The sequence below is a fragment of the Triticum aestivum genome, chromosome 5A, assembly GCF_018294505.1.
Source record: "Triticum aestivum cultivar Chinese Spring chromosome 5A, IWGSC CS RefSeq v2.1, whole genome shotgun sequence".
Classification (NCBI taxonomy): Eukaryota; Viridiplantae; Streptophyta; class Magnoliopsida; order Poales; family Poaceae; genus Triticum; species Triticum aestivum.
Window position 1 is genome coordinate 603,228,943 of NC_057806.1, and position 22,885 is coordinate 603,251,827.

A 22,885-nucleotide genomic window follows, 5' to 3' on the forward strand; every position below is an offset into this window, starting at 1 on the left:
AAAATCACGTATTTTATAAAAGAATATTCATAAAACAAAACAAAACATTTATTCTTTTACATATTTTTATATTTAATAATAATAATAATAATAATTTGAGGGTCTGGAGTCTGGGGCACACTAGGCTCGTATTTATTCTTTTACATATTTTTATATTTAATTTTATTTATAATATATGTATTTTTAGATAACACAAAAACTTTATTTAAACAACTTTTTAGAGCAACATAAATTTCTTTTAATAGATGAGTAATTTATTACAGCCATGAACATTGTTTAACTTATATGGGCATTTGTTTAAATATATAAGATATTTCTAAAATTACTTTTGTAAATGTTGTTATATTTCATAATTTGATTATATGGACATAATTTATATTAATAAGTCAATACATGAACATTGTTTAAATAACATTCTCGGTTGGAGTGCCACACACGGGTGCCGGTTTGCATGAGGTGGACCAGGAACCCTTTTCTTCGAATAAAATGTTGAGTGGGTTTTTACGGAAGAAAAATAGGCCACAAGGCTAGTCCCCATTTTCGTCACTAACGGCAGTTCCCGTGCCACACTAGCGTGCCTTGTCATCACCATTTTCGTATCCAAACATGTTTTGTATCGTATATGCACGCTCGTGTCAAGTTGTGGCACCTGATCAATATATGCTGCAAATTTTAGCACTAAAGTGATTTCTCTCGCCAAGTGTAAGCACAAGTGATGTAATTGACTCTTCTTTAAAGGGATGTGTATGCAGGGAAAATGCTCGACGGCTGATAATGTAGCAAAAAGAGGTCACATCAACCTATGTGCCATCTCTGCAACTTCTATACATAATAATGGCTATTTCTTTTGGCGGTACGTCACAGAAATTACCCTTATAGTTGCAAAATATATATTACCCACTAATGCCATCTATAAGTGATAAAAAACGTTTTACACAGGGAAATCCTCTGCCTGGGCCAGCCCATGCAGTAGGACCTCCTATACTGCGCTATGTGCGCTGGGAGAACACGCAACGTGCCCGTTTGGGTCAGCCCATGTCCGGGGTGCCTGCTTTGTAAATTTCCTTTTTTATTTTTTTATTTTCTGTTTTCTTTTTTTCTCCTTTAAATAATTAGGGACTTCAAAAAAAGTTCAAAAAAACTTAAAATATGGGAATTTCGAAATAAATTTTTTAAATAAATCATAAAATGTTTGTGAATTCAAAAAATGTTCACCATTTTGTAAAAAATGGTGTCGTTATTCAACAAATATTAAAAATGTCCAAAACATTGTTTGGGAAATCAAAAAGTGTTCATGAATAGAAAAATATCCTAAAAATAAAAAGTAATTTCGTGACAATTTATTCATTCATAAAATCTTCACTGATTCGAACAATGATCATGCATTTCAAAAAATATACGTTAAACCAAAAACTGTTCGTGAATTCCAAAAAAAATTCCACCAATTTCCAAGAAAAATGTTTGTCCATTCTATAGATGTTTGCTGATTCAAGAAAATCGTTTAAAAATGCTCATAATTTTTTTAAATGTTTGCAAATAGTATAAAATGTTCATGAGTTCATAAAATATTAATTTTTTTTGTAAAAGTATTCATGAATTTGAAAAATATTCATGATTTCAAATATTTTAATGGTTTAAAAAATGTTCATGATCTCGAAAATTGTTCATGATTTCACGAAATTGAGAGTGATACTGCATCTCGATGATGCAGCGAAATGTGGTCATGGCCATTGGAGATAATGATTTTTTCCCGTTGCAACGCACTGGCCCTTTTGCTAGTAATTACTTAAGCCCGGTGTCAGTCATTTTACCTTTTATCTCAATGTGCGTTTGGTGCTGGTGTTTGGGGTTTTTTGCATCACAAGATTCGATTTCCCTTTCATCATCATACCAAACCTTGCTACTGAAAGCTTAATTGAATGGTGGCTTAGCTCTTTGCAGGATGCGCCGGCTAACCGCAAGAAGGCTTTTTTTGTGCTCGTCATGATCGTTTGATGGCATATTTGGAAGTAGAGGGACACTTGCGTTTTCGAACAGAAGGTTGCTTCGTTCTTGATGGTATGCAAATATGCAATGGCATTGTCAAAGAGATAAACAGCTTGATCACCGCTGTGGTGCGAGCTGAGGGGAGCAATCTACGCTGGCACTGGGGGGCATCGTCTCTTTGCTTTCTGTGTTTTTCTATCTGTACAGTCCCTAACTTGTAACTGTACCTGTAACAGCAACGTACTCCGTTTTGTCAAAGCAGTGTAGGGCTCAATTTGAATTTGTCTCTAGTGGTTTACTGTATTTACATGATGTCTCCTCAGAGTTTGGATTGATTAGCATTGACAATGATTTTATTTACAACTGAGCAACTCCAATAGCTCCCGCATCCTTCAAAAAGGTTGCTGTTTACGAAGAGCTGAGGCAAACATAGCCCTCCAACAGCCATCGCCACCAAGACAGGATCTCCCCTGTGAGGCACGTCGTGCACCGCATCCTGGCCATGCTGGCCGCCGCTGACGGCGCCACCCATCGGTGAGCCTCCCTGCCGCCGCGCCTCCTCCTCTGACTGACACCATGCCACTACCATCACGCGCCAACCACCGTCTCTATGGCGAGTTGCACCGGCATGCCGACCCGCGCCAGTGGCGCACTATTTGAGCTAGACTTTTTTTAATGAAAAATAGAAAATAAATATTTTACAGGAACTGAGAAAAGTAGGTTTCAGACAGCTTCCCCTAAATTGTATTGTCATCCCACAAATGACTTTTACGGGGAGTTTATTAGGGGAGCTATTGGAGTTGCTCTGGGCCCTACTAATGTTGGATTGGTCAACTTTCCCCTCCTCCTCTCTCTCTTTCTCCATACTGAAGCTTGTATCCAGAATTCGTATCAGCGGCAGCTGAATTCCAAGTGGGTAGCTAACAAGTTAGTCCGAGTTACCAAAAGAAGCTCTATTATTTTCCGTGCAGGATCTATCCCATGAGGTTGTAGCCTTGTAGGTGTAGATACCTTCTCTTGGATAAGTTGTCCGGATCTTCGTGCCCTTGCCATGCTGACAAACTCTGCCCTATCCAGCTCAAGGTTTCGTCTTTTGTGTATCACCTATCTATTTCATCAGTTTTTTGGTGCGAGGAAATTAACCTGATACCAGTGAACCATGATTAAGTAGACTGGCTGTTGGTTGATATCCAAGAGGTGATGAGCCTGATGAGTGAACAAAAGGGAGTAGGCCAGACCCCCCTAGGGCGTAAGCATTTCTTCCTATCCAAAATAAGAGGTCAAGCCAACTTTGAATGTGGTTAGTAGCTATATCAGTATTAGATACTGAATCCTATTCGCTTTGAGAGCCCCTATCATATATCCTCTCTATCTATAGATGGAGAAAGACATGCTTGATTTGAATTGGGACAAAGAAGAAAGTCAAAAGCAGGAGGTAGGTCAAGTGGTGAACCGGTGAGGCGGAGTGACCAGGTTATTAGGAGATCCAGTAGTTCTGGGACGGCCATTTCCACCTTAGTTTGTCCCACAAGACGAGGGGGGTTGTGTGTCCTCGACGAAGAAATACAACCTGAAGAAGCACACACGTATGTGTGAGCTTCAGAAATTGACTTGATTATAAGTTGTAACTACTCTCCCAGTCTCCCTCAAGGCATCTACATTGCTTTAAAACACCAGGTACAACTCACAGAAGCACGCACGGGACACAAGATTATCCTTCCGGTCTGTAGGGATGGACATGGGCATGTGTGTATACGAAGGATAAGAGGCTTTTGTTGTTGGAAATATGCCCTAGAGGCAATAATAAAAGTGTTATTATTATATTTCTTTGTTCATGATAATAGTCTTTTATTCATGCTATAACTGTATTATCCGGAAATCGTAATACACATGTGAATACATAGACAACACCATGTCCCTAGTAAGCCTCTAGTTGACTAGCTCGTTGATCAATAGATGGTTATGGTTTCCTGACCATGGACATTGGATGTCGTTGATAACGGGATCACATCATTAGGAGAATGATGTGATGGACAAGACCCAATCCTAAGCCTAGCACAAAGATCGTGTAGTTTGTATGCTAAAGCTTTTCTAATGTCAAGTATCTTTTCCTTAGACCATGAGATTGTGCAACTCCCGGATACCGTAGGAATGCTTTGGGTGTATCAAACGTCACAACGTAACTGGGTGGCTATAAAGGTGCATTACAGGTATCTCCGAAAGTGTCTGTTGGGTTGGCACGAATCGAGACTGGGATTTGTCACTCCGTGTAAACGGAGAGGTATCTCCGGGCCCACTCGGTAGGACATCATCATAATGTGCACAATGTGATCAAGGAGTTGATCACGGGATGAAGTGTTACGGAACGAGTAAAGAGACTTGCCGGTAACGAGATTGAACAAGGTATCGGTATACCGACGATCGAATCTCGGGCAAGTACAATACCGCTAGACAAAGGGAATTGTATACGGGATCGATTGAGTCCTTGACATCGTGGTTCATCCGATGAGATCATCGTGGAACATGTGGGAGCCAACATGGGTATCCAGATCCCGCTGTTGGTTATTGACCGGAGAACGTCTCGGTCATGTCTGCATGTCTCCCGAACCTGTAGGGTCTACACACTTAAGGTTCGATGACGCTAGGGTTATAAAGGAAGTTTGTATGTGGTTACCGAATGTTGTTTGGAGTCCCGGATGAGATCCCGTACGTCACGAGGAGTTCCGGAATGGTCCGGAGGTAAAGATTTATATATAGGAAGTCCTATTTCGGCCATCGGGACAAGTTTCGGGGTCATCGGTATTGTACCGGGACCACCGGAAGGGTCCCGGGGGTCCACCGGGTGGGGCCACCTATCCCGGAGGGTCCCATGGGCTGAAGTGAGAAGGGATCCAGCCCAAAGTGGGCTGGGGCGCCACTTCCCTCATGGCCCATGCGCCTAGGGTGAAGGGGGAACCCTAAGGAAGAGTCCTAGGAGGGGAAGGCACCTCCTAGGTGCCTTGGGGGGGGGGGAGGGAATCCTCCCTTTGGCCGCCGCCCCTTTCCCATCTAGGTTTGCCGCACCCCCTAGGGTGGGAACCCTAGAGGGGGCGCACCCTCCTCCCTCTCCCCTATATATAGTGAGGTCTAGGGCTGCCCATAACACGTGATTCGATCTCTGCCTGTTGGTGCAGCCCTCCCTCTCTTTCTCCTCATATCTCGCGGTGCTTGGCGAAGCCCTGCAGTATTGCCACACTCCTCCATCACCACCACGCCGTTGTGCTACTACTGGATGGAGTCTTTCTCAACCTCTCCCTCTCTCCTTGCTGGATCAAGGCGTGGGAGACGTCACCGGGCTGTACGTGTGTTGAACGCGGAGGTGCCGTCCGTTCGGCACTAGGATCATCGGTGATCTGAATCACGATGAGTACGACTCCATCAACGCCGTTCACTTGAACGCTTCCGCTTAGCGATCTACAAGGGTATGTAGATGCACTCTCCTTCCCCTCGTTGCTAGTTTCTCCATAGATAGATCTTGGTGACACGTAGGAAAATTTTGAATTTATGCTACGTTCCCCAACAGTGGCATCATGAGCTAGGTCTATTGCGTAGATTCTTTGCACGAGTAGAACACAAAGTAGTTGTGGGCGTTGATTTTGTTCAATATGCTTACCGTTACTAGTCCAATCTTGTTTCGACGGTATTGTGGGATGAAGCGGCCCAGACCGACCTTACACGTACTCTTACGTGAGACAGGTTCCACCGATTGACATGCACTTGGTGCATAAGGTGGCTAGCGGGTGCCAGTCTCTCCCACTTTAGTCGAAACGGATTCGATGAAAAGGGTCCTTATGAAGGGTAAATAGCAATTGGCATATCACGTTGTGGTTTTGCGTAGGTAAGAAACGTTCTTGCTAGAAACCCATAGCAGCCACGTAAAACATGCAAACAACAATTAGAGGACGTCTAACTTGTTTTTGCAGGGTATGCTATGTGATGTGATATGGCCAAGAAGAATGTGATGAATATATGTGATGTATGAGATTGATCATGTTCTTGTAATAGGATTCACGACTTGGATGTCGATGAGTATGACAACCGGCAGGAGCCATAGGAGTTGTCTTTATTTATTGTATGACCTGCGTGTCATTAAAGAACGCCATGTAAATTACTTTACTTTATTGCTAAATGCGTTAGCCATAGAAGTAGAAGTAGTCGTTGGCGTGACAACTTCATGAAGACACGATGATGGAGATCATGATGATGGAGATCATGGTGTCATGCCGGTGACGATGATGATCATGGAGCCCCGAAGATGGAGATCAAAAGGAGCAAAATGATATTGGCCATATCATGTCACTATTTGATTGCATGTGATGTTTATCATGTTTATGCATCTTGTTTACTTAGAACGACGGTAGTAAATAAGATGATCCCTTACAACAATTTCAAGAAGTGTTCTCCCCTAACTGTGCACCGTTGCTAAAGTTCGTCGTTTCGAAGCACCACGTGATGATCGGGTGTGATAGATCCTTACGTTCACATACAACGGGTGTAAGACAGATTTACACATGCAATACACTTAGGGTTAACTTGACGAGCCTAGCATGTACAGACATGGCCTCGGAACACGGAGACCGAAAGGTCGAGCATGAGTCGTATAGTAGATACGATCAACATGAAGATGTTCACCGATGATGACTAGTCCGTCTCACGTGATGATCGGACACGGCCTAGTTGACTCGGATCATGTAATCACTTAGATGACTAGAGGGATGTCTATCTGAGTGGGAGTTCATAAGATGAACTTAATTATCCTGAACATAGTCAAAAGACCTTTTGCAAATTATGTCGTAGCTCACGCTATAGTTCTACTGTTTAGATATGTTCCTAGAGGAAATATAGTTGAAAGTTGACAGTAGCGATTATGCGGACAGTAGAAAGCTTATGTCCTTAATGCACCGCTCAGTGTGCTGAACCCCAAACGTTGTTTGTGGATGTTGTGAACATCAGACATACACGTTTTGATAACTACGTGATAGTTCAGTTAAACGGTTTAAGTAGAGGCACCAAAGACGTATTCGAAACGTCGCGGAACATATGAGATGTTTCGAGGGTTGAAATTGGGATTTCAGGCTCGTGCCCACGTCAAGAGGTATAAGACCTCCGACGATTTTCTTAGCCTACAAACTAAGGGAGAAAAGCTCAATTGTTGAGCTTGTGCTCAGATTGTCTGAGTGCAACAATCACTTGAATCGAGTGGGAGTTGATCTTCCAGATGAGATAGTGATGTTTCCCCAAAGTCATTGCCACCAAGCTGCTAGAGCTTCGTGATGAACTATAACATATCAAGGATAGAGATGATGATCCTTGAGGTATTCGCGTTGTTTGACATCGCGAAAGTAGAAATCAAGAAGGAGCATCAATTATTGATGGTTGGTGAAACCACTAGTTTCAAGAAGGGAAAGGGCAAGAAGGGATACTTCATGAAACGGCAAATCAGTTGCTGCTCCAGTGAAGAAACCCAAGGTTGAACCCAAACCCGAGACTAAGTGCTTCTGTAATAAGGGGAACAACCACTGGAGCAGAATTACCCTAGATACTTGGTAGATGAGAAGGCTGGCAAAGTCGATAGAAGTATATTGGATATACATTATGTTAATGTGTACTTTACTAGTACTCCTAGTAGCACCAGGGTATTAGATACCGGTTCGGTTGCTAAGTGTTAGTAACTCAAAATAAAAGCTACGGAATAAACGGAGACTAGCTAAAGGTGAGATGACGATATGTGTTGGAAGTGTTTCCAATATTGATATGATCAAGCATCGCACGCTCCCTCTACCATCGAGATTGGTGTTAAAACCTGAATAATTGTTATTTGGTGTTTGCGTTGAGCATAGACATAATTGGATTATGACTATCGCAATACGGTTATTCATTTAAAGAGAATAATGGTTACTCTATTTATTTAAATAATACCTTCAATGGTCTTGCACCTAAAATGAATGGTTCATTGAAATCTCGATCGTAGTGATACACATGTTCATACCAAAAGATAGTAATGATAGTACCACTTACTTGTGGCACTGCCATGTAAGTCATATTGGTATAAAACGCATGAAGAAGCTCCATGTTGATGGATCTTTGGACTCACTCGTTTTTGAAAAGTTTGAGACATGCGAACCATGTCTATTGGTGTATACGCATGAAGAAACTCCATGCAGATGGATCATTTGGACTCATTTGATTTTGAATCACTTGAGATATGCAAATCATACCACATGGGCAAGATGACTGAAAAGCCTCGGTTTCAGTAAGATGGAACAAGATAGCAACTTGTTGGAAGTAACACATTTTGATGTGTGTAGTCCAATGAGTGCTGAGGCATGCAGTGAATATCGTTATGTTCTTACTTCACAGATGATTCGAGTAGATGTTGAATATATTTACTTGATGAAACACAAGTCTGAATTATTGAATGGTTCAAGTAATTTCAGAGTGAAGTTGAAGATCATCGTGACAAGAGGATAAAATGTCTATGATAAGATCATAGAGATGAGTATCTGAGTTACGAGCTTTGGCACGCAATTAAGACATTGTGGAAATTGTTTCACAATTAATACCGCCTGGAACACCATAGTTCGATGGTGTGTCCGAACATCATAGTTGCACCCTATTGGATATGGTGCGTACCATGATGTCTCTTATCGAATTACCACTATTATTCATGGGTTAGGCATTAGAGACAACCACATTCACTTTAAATAGGGCACCACATAATTCCGTTGAGATGACACCGTATGAATTATGGTTTAGAGAAACCTAAGTTGTCGTTTCTTAAAGGTTTGGGGCTGCGACGCTTATGTGAAAAAGTTTCAGGATTGATAAGCTCGAACCCAAAGCGGATAAAATGCATCTTCATAGGACACCCAAAACAGTTGGGTATACCTCCTAATTCAGATCCAAAAGCAATATGGATTGTTTATTGAATCGGGTCCTTTCTCGAGGAAAGGTTTCTCTCGAAAGAATTGAGTGGGGGATGGTGGAGACTTGATATGGTTATTGAACCGTCACTGCAACTAGTGTAGCAGGGCACAGGAAGTTGTTCCTGTAGCACCTACACCAATTGAAGTAGAAGCTTATGATAGTGATCATGAAGTTTCGGATCAAGTCACTACCGTACCTCGTAGGGTGACAAGGATACGTACTACTTCAGAGTGGTACAGTAATCCTGTCTTGAAGGTCATGTTGCTAGACAACAATGAACCTACGAGCTATGGAGAAGCGATGGTGGGCCCAAATTCCAATAAATGGTTAGAAGCCATGAAATCCGAGATAGGATCCATGTATCAGAACAAAGCATGGACTTTGCTGGACTTGCCCGATGATCGGCAAGCCATTGAGATAAATGGATCTTTAAGAAGAAGACGGACGTGGACGGTGATGTCACCGACTATGAAGCTCGACTTGTGGCGAAGAGTTTCTCACAAGTTCAAGGAGTTGACTACGATGAGATTTTCTCATCCGTGGCGATGCTTAAGTCCGTCGGAATCATGTTAGCATTAGCTGCATTTATGAAATCTGGCAGATGGATGTCAAAACAAGTTTCCTTACCAGTTTTTGTAAGGAAAGGTTGTATGTAATACAATCAGAAAGGTTTTGTCGATCCTAAGGATGCTAAAAGGTATGCAAAGCTCCAGCAATCCTTCTAAGGACTGGAGTAAGCATCTCGGAGTTGGAATGTACACTTTGATGAGATGATCAAAGATTTTGGGTTTGTACAAAGTTTATGAGAAACTTGTATTTCCAAAGAAGTGAGTGGGAGCACTATAGAATTTCTGATGAATATATGTTGTCGACATATCATAGATCAGAGATGACGTAGATTTTCTAGAAAGCATATAGGGTTATTTGAAAGATGTTTTTCAATAGAAAACCTGGATTAAGCTACTTGAACATTGAGCATCAAGATCTATAAGGATAGATCAAAATGCTTAATAATACTTTCAAATGAGCACATACCTTGACATGATCTTGAAGGTGTTCAAGATGGATCAGTCAAAGAAGGAGTTCTTGCCTGAGTTGTAAGGTATGAAGTTAAGACTTAAAACTCGACCACGGCAGAATAGAGAGAAAGGACGAAGGTCGTCCCCTATGCTTAAGACATAGGCTCTACAGTATGCCATGCTGAGTACCGCACCCGAAGTGTGCCTTGCCATGAGTCAGTCAAGGGGTACAAGAGTGATCCAAGAATGGATCACAGGACAGCGGTCAAAGTTATCCTTAGTAACTAGTGGACTAAGGAATTTTCTCGATTATGGAGGTGGTAAAAGAGTTCGTCGTAAAGGGTTACGTCGATGCAAGCTTGACACCTATCCGGATAGCTCTGAGTAGAGATACCGGATACGTATAATGGAGCAACAATTTAGAATAGCTCCAAGTAGAACAATTATTTGGAATAGCTCCAAATAGAGCGTGGTAGCTGCATTTACAATATGACCTAGAAATTTGCGAAGTACATACAGATCTGAATGTTACAGATCCGTTGACTAAAACCTCTCTCACAAGCAGAACATGATCAAACCCCAGAACTCATTGAGTCTTAATCACATGATGATGTGAACTAGTTTAATGACACTAGTAAACTCTTTGGATGTTGGTCACATGGTGATGTGACCTGTCAGTGTTAATCACATGGTGATGTGAACTAAATTATTGACTCTAGTGCAAGTGGGAGACTGTTGGAAATATGCCCTAGAGGCAATAATAAAAGTGTTATTATTATATTTCTTTGTTCATGATAATAGTCTTTTATTCATGCTATAACTGTATTATCCGGAAATCGTAATACACGTGTGAATACATAGACAACACCATGTCCCTAGTAAGCCTCTAGTTGACTAGCTCGTTGATCAATAGATGGTTATGGTTTCCTGACCATGGACATTGGATGTCGTTGATAACGGGATCACATCATTAGGAGAATGATGTGATGGACAAGACCCAATCCTAAGCCTAGCACAAAGATCGTGTAGTTCGTATGCTAAAGCTTTTCTAATGTCAAGTATCTTTTCCTTAGACCATGAGATTGTGCAACTCCCGGATACCGTAGGAATGCTTTGGGTGTATCAAACGTCACAACGTAACTGGGTGGCTATAAAGGTGCATTACAGGTATCTCCGAAAGTGTCTGTTGGGTTGGCACGAATCGAGACTGGGATTTGTCACTCCGTGTAAACGGAGAGGTATCTCTGGGCCCACTCGGTAGGACATCATCATAATGTGCACAATGTGATCAAGGAGTTGATCACGGGATGATGTGTTACGGAACGAGTAAAGAGACTTGCCGGTAACGAGATTGAACAAGGTAACGGTATACCGACGATCGAATCTCGGGCAAGTACAATACCGCTAGACAAAGGGAATTGTATACGGGATCGATTGAGTCCTTGACATCGTGGTTCATCCGATGAGATCATCGTGGAACATGTGGGAGCCAACATGGGTATCCAGATCCCGCTGTTGTTTATTGACCGGAGAACGTCTCGGTCATGTCTGCATGTCTCCCGAACCCGTAGGGTCTACACACTTAAGGTTCGATGACGCTAGGGTTATAAAGGAAGTTTGTATGTGGTTACCGAATGTTGTTCGGAGTCCCGGATGAGATCCCGTACGTCACGAGGAGTTCCAGAATGGTCCGGAGGTAAAGATTTATATATAGGAAGTCCTATTTCGGCCATCGGGACAAGTTTCGGGGTCATCGGTATTGTACCGGGACCACCGGAAGGGTCCCGGGGGTCCACCGGGTGGGGCCACCTATCCCGGAGGGTCCCATGGGCTGAAGTGAGAAGGGATCCAGCCCAAAGTGGGCTGGGGCGCCACTTCCCTCATGGCCCATGCGCCTAGGGTGAAGGGGGAACCCTAAGGAAGAGTCCTAGGAGGGGAAGGCACCTCCTAGGTGCCTTGGGGGGGGAGGGAATCCTCCCTTTGGCCGCCGCCCCTTTCCCATCTAGGTCTGCCACACCCCCTAGGGTGGGAACCCTAGAGGGGGCGCACCCTCCTCCCTCTCCCCTATATATAGTGAGGTCTAGGGCTGCCCATAACACGTGATTCGATCTCTGCCTGTTGGTGCAGCCCTCCCTCTCTTTCTCCTCATATCTCGCGGTGCTTGGCGAAGCCCTGCAGTATTGCCACGCTCCTCCATCACCACCACGCCGTTGTGCTACTGCTGGATGGAGTCTTTCTCAACCTCTCCCTCTCTCCTTGCTGGATCAAGGCGTGGGAGACGTCACCGGGCTGTACGTGTGTTGAACGCGGAGGTGCCGTCCGTTCGGCACTAGGATCATCGGTGATCTGAATCACGATGAGTACGACTCCATCAACGCCGTTCACTTGAACGCTTCCGCTTAGCGATCTACAAGGGTATGTAGATGCACTCTCCTTCCCCTCGTTGCTAGTTTCTCCATAGATAGATCTTGGTGACACGTAGGAAAATTTTGAATTTCTGCTACGTTCCCCAACAGTGGCATCATGAGCTAGGTCTATTGCGTAGATTCTTTGCACGAGTAGAACACAAAGTAGTTGTGGGCGTTGATTTTGTTCAATATGCTTACCGTTACTAGTCCAATCTTGTTTCGACGGTATTGTGGGATGAAGCGGCCCAGACCGACCTTACACGTACTCTTACGTGAGACAGGTTCCACCGATTGACATGCACTTGGTGCATAAGGTGGCTAGCGGGTGCCAGTCTCTCCCACTTTAGTCGAAACGGATTCGATGAAAAGGGTCCTTATGAAGGGTAAATAGCAATTGGCATATCACGTTGTGGTTTTGCGTAGGTAAGAAACGTTCTTGCTAGAAACCCATAGCAGCCACGTAAAACATGCAAACAACAATTAGAGGACGTCTAACTTGTTTTTGCAGGGTATGCTATGTGATGTGATATGGCCAAGAAGAATGTGATGAATATATGTGATGTATGAGATTGATCATGTTCTTGTAATAGGATTCACGACTTGGATGTCGATGAGTATGACAACCGGCAGGAGCCATAGGAGTTGTCTTTATTTATTGTATGACCTGCGTGTCATTAAAGAACGCCATGTAAATTACTTTACTTTATTGCTAAACGCGTTAGCCATAGAAGTAGAAGTAGTCGTTGGCGTGACAACTTCATGAAGACACGATGATGGAGATCATGATGATGGAGATCATGGTGTCATGCCGGTGACGATGATGATCATGGAGCCCCGAAGATGGAGATCAAAAGGAGCAAAATGATATTGGCCATATCATGTCACTATTTGATTGCATGTGATGTTTATCATGTTTATGCATCTTGTTTACTTAGAACGACGGTAGTAAATAAGATGATCCCTTACAACAATTTCAAGAAGTGTTCTCCCCTAACTGTGCACCGTTGCTACAGTTCGTCGTTTCGAAGCACCACGTGATGATCGTGTGTGATAGATCCTTACGTTCACATACAACGGGTGTAAGACAGATTTACACATGCAATACACTTAGGGTTAACTTGACGAGCCTAGCATGTACAGACATGGCCTCGGAACACGGAGACCGAAAGGTCGAGCATGAGTCGTATAGTAGATACGATCAACATGAAGATGTTCACCGATGATGACTAGTCCGTCTCACGTGATGATCGGACACGGCCTAGTTGACTCGGATCATGTAATCACTTAGATGACTAGAGGGATGTCTATCTGAGTGGGAGTTCATAAGATGAACTTAATTATCCTGAACATAGTCAAAAGACCTTTTGCAAATTATGTCGTAGCTCACGCTATAGTTCTACTGTTTAGATATGTTCCTAGAGGAAATATAGTTGAAAGTTGACAGTAGCGATTATGCGGACAGTAGAAAGCTTATGTCCTTAATGCACCGCTCAGTGTGCTGAACCCCAAACGTTGTTTGTGGATGTTGTGAACATCAGACATACACGTTTTGATAACTACGTGATAGTTCAGTTAAACGGTTTAAGTAGAGGCACCAAAGACGTATTCGAAACGTCGCGGAACATATGAGATGTTTCGAGGGTTGAAATTGGGATTTCAGGCTCGTGCCCACGTCAAGAGGTATAAGACCTCCGACGATTTTCTTAGCCTACAAACTAAGGGAGAAAAGCTCAATTGTTGAGCTTGTGCTCAGATTGTCTGAGTGCAACAATCACTTGAATCGAGTGGGAGTTGATCTTCCAGATGAGATAGTGATGTTTCCCCAAAGTCATTGCCACCAAGCTGCTAGAGCTTCGTGATGAACTATAACATATCAAGGATAGAGATGATGATCCTTGAGGTATTCGCGTTGTTTGACATCGCGAAAGTAGAAATCAAGAAGGAGCATCAATTATTGATGGTTGGTGAAACCACTAGTTTCAAGAAGGGAAAGGGCAAGAAGGGATACTTCATGAAACGGCAAATCAGTTGCTGCTCCAGTGAAGAAACCCAAGGTTGAACCCAAACCCGAGACTAAGTGCTTCTGTAATAAGGGGAACAACCACTGGAGCAGAATTACCCTAGATACTTGGTAGATGAGAAGGCTGGCAAAGTCGATAGAAGTATATTGGATATACATTATGTTAATGTGTACTTTACTAGTACTCCTAGTAGCACCAGGGTATTAGATACCGGTTCGGTTGCTAAGTGTTAGTAACTCAAAATAAAAGCTACGGAATAAACGGAGACTAGCTAAAGGTGAGATGACGATATGTGTTGGAAGTGTTTCCAATATTGATATGATCAAGCATCGCACGCTCCCTCTACCATCGAGATTGGTGTTAAAACCTGAATAATTGTTATTTGGTGTTTGCGTTGAGCATAGACATAATTGGATTATGACTATCGCAATACGGTTATTCATTTAAAGAGAATAATGGTTACTCTATTTATTTAAATAATACCTTCAATGGTCTTGCACCTAAAATGAATGGTTCATTGAAATCTCGATCGTAGTGATACACATGTTCATACCAAAAGATAGTAATGATAGTACCACTTACTTGTGGCACTGCCATGTAAGTCATATTGGTATAAAACGCATGAAGAAGCTCCATGTTGATGGATCTTTGGACTCACTCGTTTTTGAAAAGTTTGAGACATGCGAACCATGTCTATTGGTGTATACGCATGAAGAAACTCCATGCAGATGGATCATTTGGACTCATTTGATTTTGAATCACTTGAGATATGCAAATCATACCACATGGGCAAGATGACTGAAAAGCCTCGGTTTCAGTAAGATGGAACAAGATAGCAACTTGTTGGAAGTAACACATTTTGATGTGTGTAGTCCAATGAGTGCTGAGGCATGCAGTGAATATCGTTATGTTCTTACTTCACAGATGATTCGAGTAGATGTTGAATATATTTACTTGATGAAACACAAGTCTGAATTATTGAATGGTTCAAGTAATTTCAGAGTGAAGTTGAAGATCATCGTGACAAGAGGATAAAATGTCTATGATAAGATCATAGAGATGAGTATCTGAGTTACGAGCTTTGGCACGCAATTAAGACATTGTGGAAATTGTTTCACAATTAATACCGCCTGGAACACCATAGTTCGATGGTGTGTCCGAACATCATAGTTGCACCCTATTGGATATGGTGCGTACCATGATGTCTCTTATCGAATTACCACTATTATTCATGGGTTAGGCATTAGAGACAACCACATTCACTTTAAATAGGGCACCACATAATTCCGTTGAGATGACACCGTATGAATTATGGTTTAGAGAAACCTAAGTTGTCGTTTCTTAAAGGTTTGGGGCTGCGACGCTTATGTGAAAAAGTTTCAGGATTGATAAGCTCGAACCCAAAGCGGATAAAATGCATCTTCATAGGACACCCAAAACAGTTGGGTATACCTCCTAATTCAGATCCAAAAGCAATATGGATTGTTTATTGAATCGGGTCCTTTCTCGAGGAAAGGTTTCTCTCGAAAGAATTGAGTGGGGGATGGTGGAGACTTGATATGGTTATTGAACCGTCACTGCAACTAGTGTAGCAGGGCACAGGAAGTTGTTCCTGTAGCACCTACACCAATTGAAGTAGAAGCTTATGATAGTGATCATGAAGTTTCGGATCAAGTCACTACCGTACCTCGTAGGGTGACAAGGATACGTACTACTTCAGAGTGGTACAGTAATCCTGTCTTGAAGGTCATGTTGCTAGACAACAATGAACCTACGAGCTATGGAGAAGCGATGGTGGGCCCAAATTCCAATAAATGGTTAGAAGCCATGAAATCCGAGATAGGATCCATGTATCAGAACAAAGCATGGACTTTGCTGGACTTGCCCGATGATCGGCAAGCCATTGAGATAAATGGATCTTTAAGAAGAAGACGGACGTGGACGGTGATGTCACCGACTATGAAGCTCGACTTGTGGCGAAGAGTTTCTCACAAGTTCAAGGAGTTGACTACGATGAGATTTTCTCATCCGTGGCGATGCTTAAGTCCGTCGGAATCATGTTAGCATTAGCTGCATTTATGAAATCTGGCAGATGGATGTCAAAACAAGTTTCCTTACCAGTTTTTGTAAGGAAAGGTTGTATGTAATACAATCAGAAAGGTTTTGTCGATCCTAAGGATGCTAAAAGGTATGCAAAGCTCCAGCAATCCTTCTAAGGACTGGAGTAAGCATCTCGGAGTTGGAATGTACACTTTGATGAGATGATCAAAGATTTTGGGTTTGTACAAAGTTTATGAGAAACTTGTATTTCCAAAGAAGTGAGTGGGAGCACTATAGAATTTCTGATGAATATATGTTGTCGACATATCATAGATCAGAGATGACGTAGATTTTCTAGAAAGCATATAGGGTTATTTGAAAGATGTTTTTCAATAGAAAACCTGGATTAAGCTACTTGAACATTGAGCATCAAGATCTATAAGGATAGATCAAAATGCTTAATAATACTTTCAAATGAGCACATACCTTGACATGATCTTGAAGGTGTTCAAGATGGATCAGTCAAAGAAGGAGTTCTTGCCTGAGTTGTAAGGTATGAAGTTAAGACTTAAAACTCGACCACGGCAGAATAGAGAGAAAGGACGAAGGTCGTCCCCTATGCTTAAGACATAGGCTCTACAGTATGCCATGCTGAGTACCGCACCCGAAGTGTGCCTTGCCATGAGTCAGTCAAGGGGTACAAGAGTGATCCAAGAATGGATCACAGGACAGCGGTCAAAGTTATCCTTAGTAACTAGTGGACTAAGGAATTTTCTCGATTATGGAGGTGGTAAAAGAGTTCGTCGTAAAGGGTTACGTCGATGCAAGCTTGACACCTATCCGGATAGCTCTGAGTAGAGATACCGGATACGTATAATGGAGCAACAATTTAGAATAGCTCCAAGTAGAACAGTTATTTTGGAATAGCTCCAAATAGCTCCAAAGTGCCAAGGGGGTTCACCAAGGGGATCCCCATTCTCCTTTTCTGTTCAACTTGGCTGATGAATGCCTCACCAAAATGATTAAAAACGCCCAGAAAAATAAGCTGATCACGGGTTTAGCATCTGATCTCATTCCTGATGGGGTAGCTGTTCTGCAGTACGCAGACGATACCATCATTTGCTTGGAGGATGATATCGATAAGGCAGTTAACTTGAAGTTGCTACTATATTTGTTCGAAATCATGTCTGGGTTAAAAGTTAACTTCAAGAAAAGTGAAATCCTCACTGTGTGTGTGGGGGGGGGATGAAAATACTGTAAAGAAATACGCGGAGTTGTTTAACTGTGAGATATGCAGCTTTCCCATTAAATATTTAGGCATGCCTGTGAGCTATACAAACCTAAAAAACTCGGATTGGGAGTTCATTGTGAGCAAGTACTTGAGGAGATTCGAGGCCTGGATAGGTAATGCGGCCTCGATGGGGGGGGGGGGAGACATACCCTGTTAGATTCTGTGGTTACACAAATCTCTATGTATCATATGTCGATGTGGCTTATGAATAAAACCTTTATTGAGAGATTGGATAAGCACAGAAGGAGATTTTTCTGGCAAGGGTGTAATAAGAAAAAATATACCACCTTGTGAAATGGAGTAGAATATGTAGATCCAAGGAGAAAGGAGGTTTGGGTATCAAGGACCTGCGGAAACAAAAGATAAGCCTGATGGTCAAATGGTGGTGGAAGCTTGAAACACAAAAAGGGCTCTAGCAGGATATTGTCCGAGCCATATACCTTCGCAACAAAACTGTCGCGGATGTCACTGCCAGATTTTCTGACTCACCTTGCTGGAAATCACTGCTCAAAGTCAAAAATATATATATGATGGGCAGGTAGACACTAAAATGGGGGACATCACTAGGCTGTGGAAACATTTGATTAATGGGTCTCCTGCTATTCAGGAACAATTCCCTCAGTTGTTTGACATTTGCAATTTCCCAGACTGTACTTTGAACAAGTTGGCTGGTGACAATGCCAGTTCGTTCTTTAGACGCAGGCTTACCCCTGATCTGCTTAAGAAGTGGTAAGCGTTGCAATCTACAATAAAAACATTCCCCTTGCAAAAGGTGGAGATGGTGACAAAGTCTTCTGGGGGCTTAACCAGAACGGCAAGTTTACTACTAGATCTGTGTACAAATTGCTGGAAAAACCCCTTGCTGGGTGTAACTATAAGTGGATATGGAAAGCCAAAATTCCTCTCAAGATTAAAATCTTTTTATGGCAGCTATCCCAAGATGCGGTACTCACAAGACAAGTGATGAGGGAAAGGAAGTGGCCCGGGAATCCTTGCTGTTCATTCTGCAGGGAGGTAGAAACCTCTAAACACCTTTTCTTCACTTGCCCCGTTACTAGGGTGGTTTGGAGATCTATTGGGGCTGTGCTGGGCACTGATAAGTGCCCCCAATAACTATTGGCAATATTTTGTTTGATGCAGTAAATTTCTTCCTGGCAAAGAAACCTTTTATACTGTGGGCTTAGCTGCTACATGTTGGGCCATCTGGTTGGTGCGTAATCGGGCCACTTTTGAGAAAAAACAGATTAAAACTCCTTTTGAGATTATTTTCTCCCTTTGTTTGTTTCTGTTATACTGGACAGGTTTGCAGAAAGGAGAGGCGGCTGGAGAGCTTCGTGCAGGTGCAGAGATGATCAGGAACGGCACGCTGCAGCTGATGAAGCTGTGTGACCCTGTCAAGCAAACGATCCAGACGTGAAGATCAGGGGCGGCCTCAGCGTGGTGAAAAATGACCCTGGCGTCCCCTGGAAATGGAGCTGGAGGCGATCCTCTCCGTCTACTCTCGTCGTCTGATACTTTTGTCTAGTCATGCTAGTTCGGGCAGTCCGATATGTGGTTTGCGTCTGTTTGGTCGTTCTTTAGTTGGCTGTAATAGACTTGATGGTAGTGTTACCAAGTTTTCGCCCCATGGCACCCGTTTCGATCGCGGGCGGATGTGGTGGGTTTCCTGGTAATGCTTGAACTCGCTCTACCCTCTTTCCCTCTTCCTGTCAACTTGAACTGGTTTGTATTTCCGCTCTTAGTAATGGAAAGGGGTAAAGCCCGGTTCAAAAAAAAGTGTGAGCTGAGAGATCATCCAAGAGAGACGGGAAGTAGAGAAAATAAACATGCCATGCATCAAACTAACATCCGGAGCTTACAAGCGAGAGACCACAAACTCGACCAACACAAGACACTACCATAGTATACAGACAGCGGTAGAGAGGGCCAAGAGACCCGACCAAACCTCAGGACGAACACAAACGGAACCCGCCCTGACGACTCCCAACAGGCTGGGAAAGGGAACAACCATGAACTGCTCTAGCAAAATAGGCATAAGGCCAACTAATGCAACGATCACTCTGAATCGTCTAATCGTTAAGGTCGAGGGTGTGCGCACACGAGGTAGAAGCAGAGGCCACAGAGCGAGCCTCGGCCTCCACCAGGACGCCGTTGAGGTTGAGGTCGTAGCAGTCTGTGAGCGCCTTGAGCTTGTTCTTCCCGAGCTATTTGGGTGTGCCCTTGAGAGGCAACTGGATCAGCAAGGAGACATCGCGGAGCTTCTTGGCCCGCTTGGAAGAAGAGGCAACTGGATCAGCAAGGAGACATCGCGGAGCTTCTTGGCCCGCTTGGAAGAAGAAGTAGAGCGCCCACAAGAGTAGCTGTGTCGAGCGCACAGCACGGTGCAAGGCGCTGATGGCCATCATGTATCCATTTCCATTCCTCTGCTTTGTAGTTTCATTCTTACAGGGCCAGTCTCCATAGAAAGTGCGGGATTTTTGTTGGGCAAGGGTAACATCCATAGTTTCTTTTGTTTCAAAATGTGATCCTACTCTGAACATGCTGACTGACGAAGATACACCATGTTCCTGCCTTATGTGCAACTCATAGAAGCATGCACGTGTAAGTTCTCTCTGGCCTAGATGGATGCATGCGTGCACATGTGCATGCGTATGCCAGAAACCAGTGCAACTCACGGGGACAAGTACACGTGGTCATGCACAGTCTCTTTGGTCTAGATGGATGGATGCATGCGGACTCAACTAGTCACATTAGAACTTTGTCAAAGTAACAAATCTGTTCTGGTGAACTACGACACTATGATATGCCTCTCCCAAGAAATAAGGCTATTTCTTGATAGGTTGTTCCGACGCCTTTCAATCCTAAGTCTACACCACACATCTTTTCCATGCATCTTCATTGAGCTAAAACTTTCGAATGTTACTCAAGCATGATTGGTAAGCATTGTTTCATCGTATTCTTGGAACTCTTCATTGTCTTCTCTTGTCATACGTGTACAATTGGGTATCGAGTATTTGATCAAGTGTAGAATGGAATCATAAAGAAATAAGTAAAGTTTTGGCCGAAAATGTATAGGGATGGCTGAGTATTGTAATTTGCAAAGGAGAGGAGATTATATAGGATGCATAATACGTGGAAAGAGATGGGTGGTTGTAAAATACATCTGCAATTTAGTGTGCAACATCAAATAAGATGAGTACTACGTCAAAAAGAAATTAGAAATAACTACATTGGGGGTGTGATTGGTCTCGAGCTCATTTTAATGTGTGGTTATGATCTTATACATTTTCCAATTGCTAAAAGGAAAGTTTTTTGTTGAGCCTTGCAAGCGAGGCATGGTGGTGCAAATACACTCAATTCCTTTGTTAATCATGTAAGATAGCTTTGGTTCACACCAAAACCAGAAGAAAATATGAATAGGGGGAAAAAGCATACCATGGCACTATTCATGCATCTAGTTCAAAGGAATGCAGCAAATGAAAAATGGAGGATGTTTCTCTTGATCCCGATTTCAAATGAAAAAGACTCATGAGATTTAAATAACATGTACGACTTTATAGAATACGTATGCACAAAGTACAAAAACGACATCCTTAATGTCAAAATAACATCCTAACTATATTTTATCATGTGGATTGATTTTAATCTGACTATGTGACATCAAAGTTTTTCTCTATTCATGTGGACCAACATCTAAATTTGCAAAATAAATAAATATATTTTTCCAATACTCCATGTTGTGCATGCATTTCTTTCCTAGTTGGTATTTTGCATATTTCTAATTCCAGAATCCTACTAACTAAGGAGACCCTAAATTTCAACTAAAAATATTCCAAAAGGTAAGCAAAGTAACATGCATGCATGTCCAGTGTCCTAGCTAGGTTACTAAAACTAGCTATTTGGCCCATTTGGCATTTTTGAGGGAGATTTCTCTAAATGGTTAATTTGTTTCTTCTCCTGCCGGGGCAAATAAAGAACAAACATATTTATATTACTTTATCCATAAGTGGATATACTCTAAACTCGGAAGCCAGGTTTTTCTTCTACAATCAAGTTTGAGACACTTTGTCTGCTTTAAAGTCATATTGTTTTTCGCAAAGATATCATATAAGCTGGCTTCTTTTTAAGATTGGGGAGCTTTTCAGTGCATTTCAACGACGCATGAATTTAATGCATGGTTTTTCATATATAAAATGGTTTGATTCTAGCTTTTGAAAAAGAGGGCATTGATGTAATTTGTACAACATGTCTTGAGCAAGATTGATTGAATGCTCCTTGCGGCATGTGCATGCTGAAATAAAAACCTTGACGGTCATGCGTTAGGTCAGTGAAGCATATCTGTGGCCAATCCTACGCAACAATGCACTAGGAATGATTGTAGAGTAAATGACCCAGCTCAGTGGGCAAACTCTAGGTGACCCACATGCACTTCCTGTGGCCACATAGGATTTTTGCCTGCCCAATGTTCCAGATCTTAGTACTACTCTCGTCTTACTCTTAAGGAAATTTCTATCATCCCGTGAGATTTCTGAACTCCAATTTGGATGTTGCTAATAGCACGATTGTATGAAAAATTCCTATTGATATGCACACCACTTTGTGCACACGGCACTCTTCGATCATACTATTGCCGGCGCTCCCGTTGCCTACCATTCCTAATACATTACCACTTCCCTATTGATGTGTCCGAGCGACAGCATTCACGCATACAACTACAATTCTAGAGAAAAAGGTAGCGATGAAGAACCTATTTATAACTCCATCCATGTACTGAGAATTGGCACACACACAGTTATGTCATTTATTGTGTGAATGTTTAGTTGAGCTGGTTATATATAGCACATGTGTCTGATTTTTCGTAAACTTCAGGTCACTCCTTTCAAGTCACCATCGCACTCTAGTGAGATCTCATTTTCGAGCTCACGCGCTGCCATTGTCATCTCCTTGGCCGACTTAGCCGGTGAGCTCCGCCTCACACAACTAGAGGCGAAAAGAAGGAGGAGGAAGGGCAAATTGTGACACATAGCAAAACCACAATTCAAATTCAAAGGGTTTGCTCTAGAATTTCTTGTGGGAAACCCAACCTTATCTATGGAACTCAATAAAAATCATTTGCTGAGGACAAGGCCGTTGGTACAGGCTTTCCTGAGATGG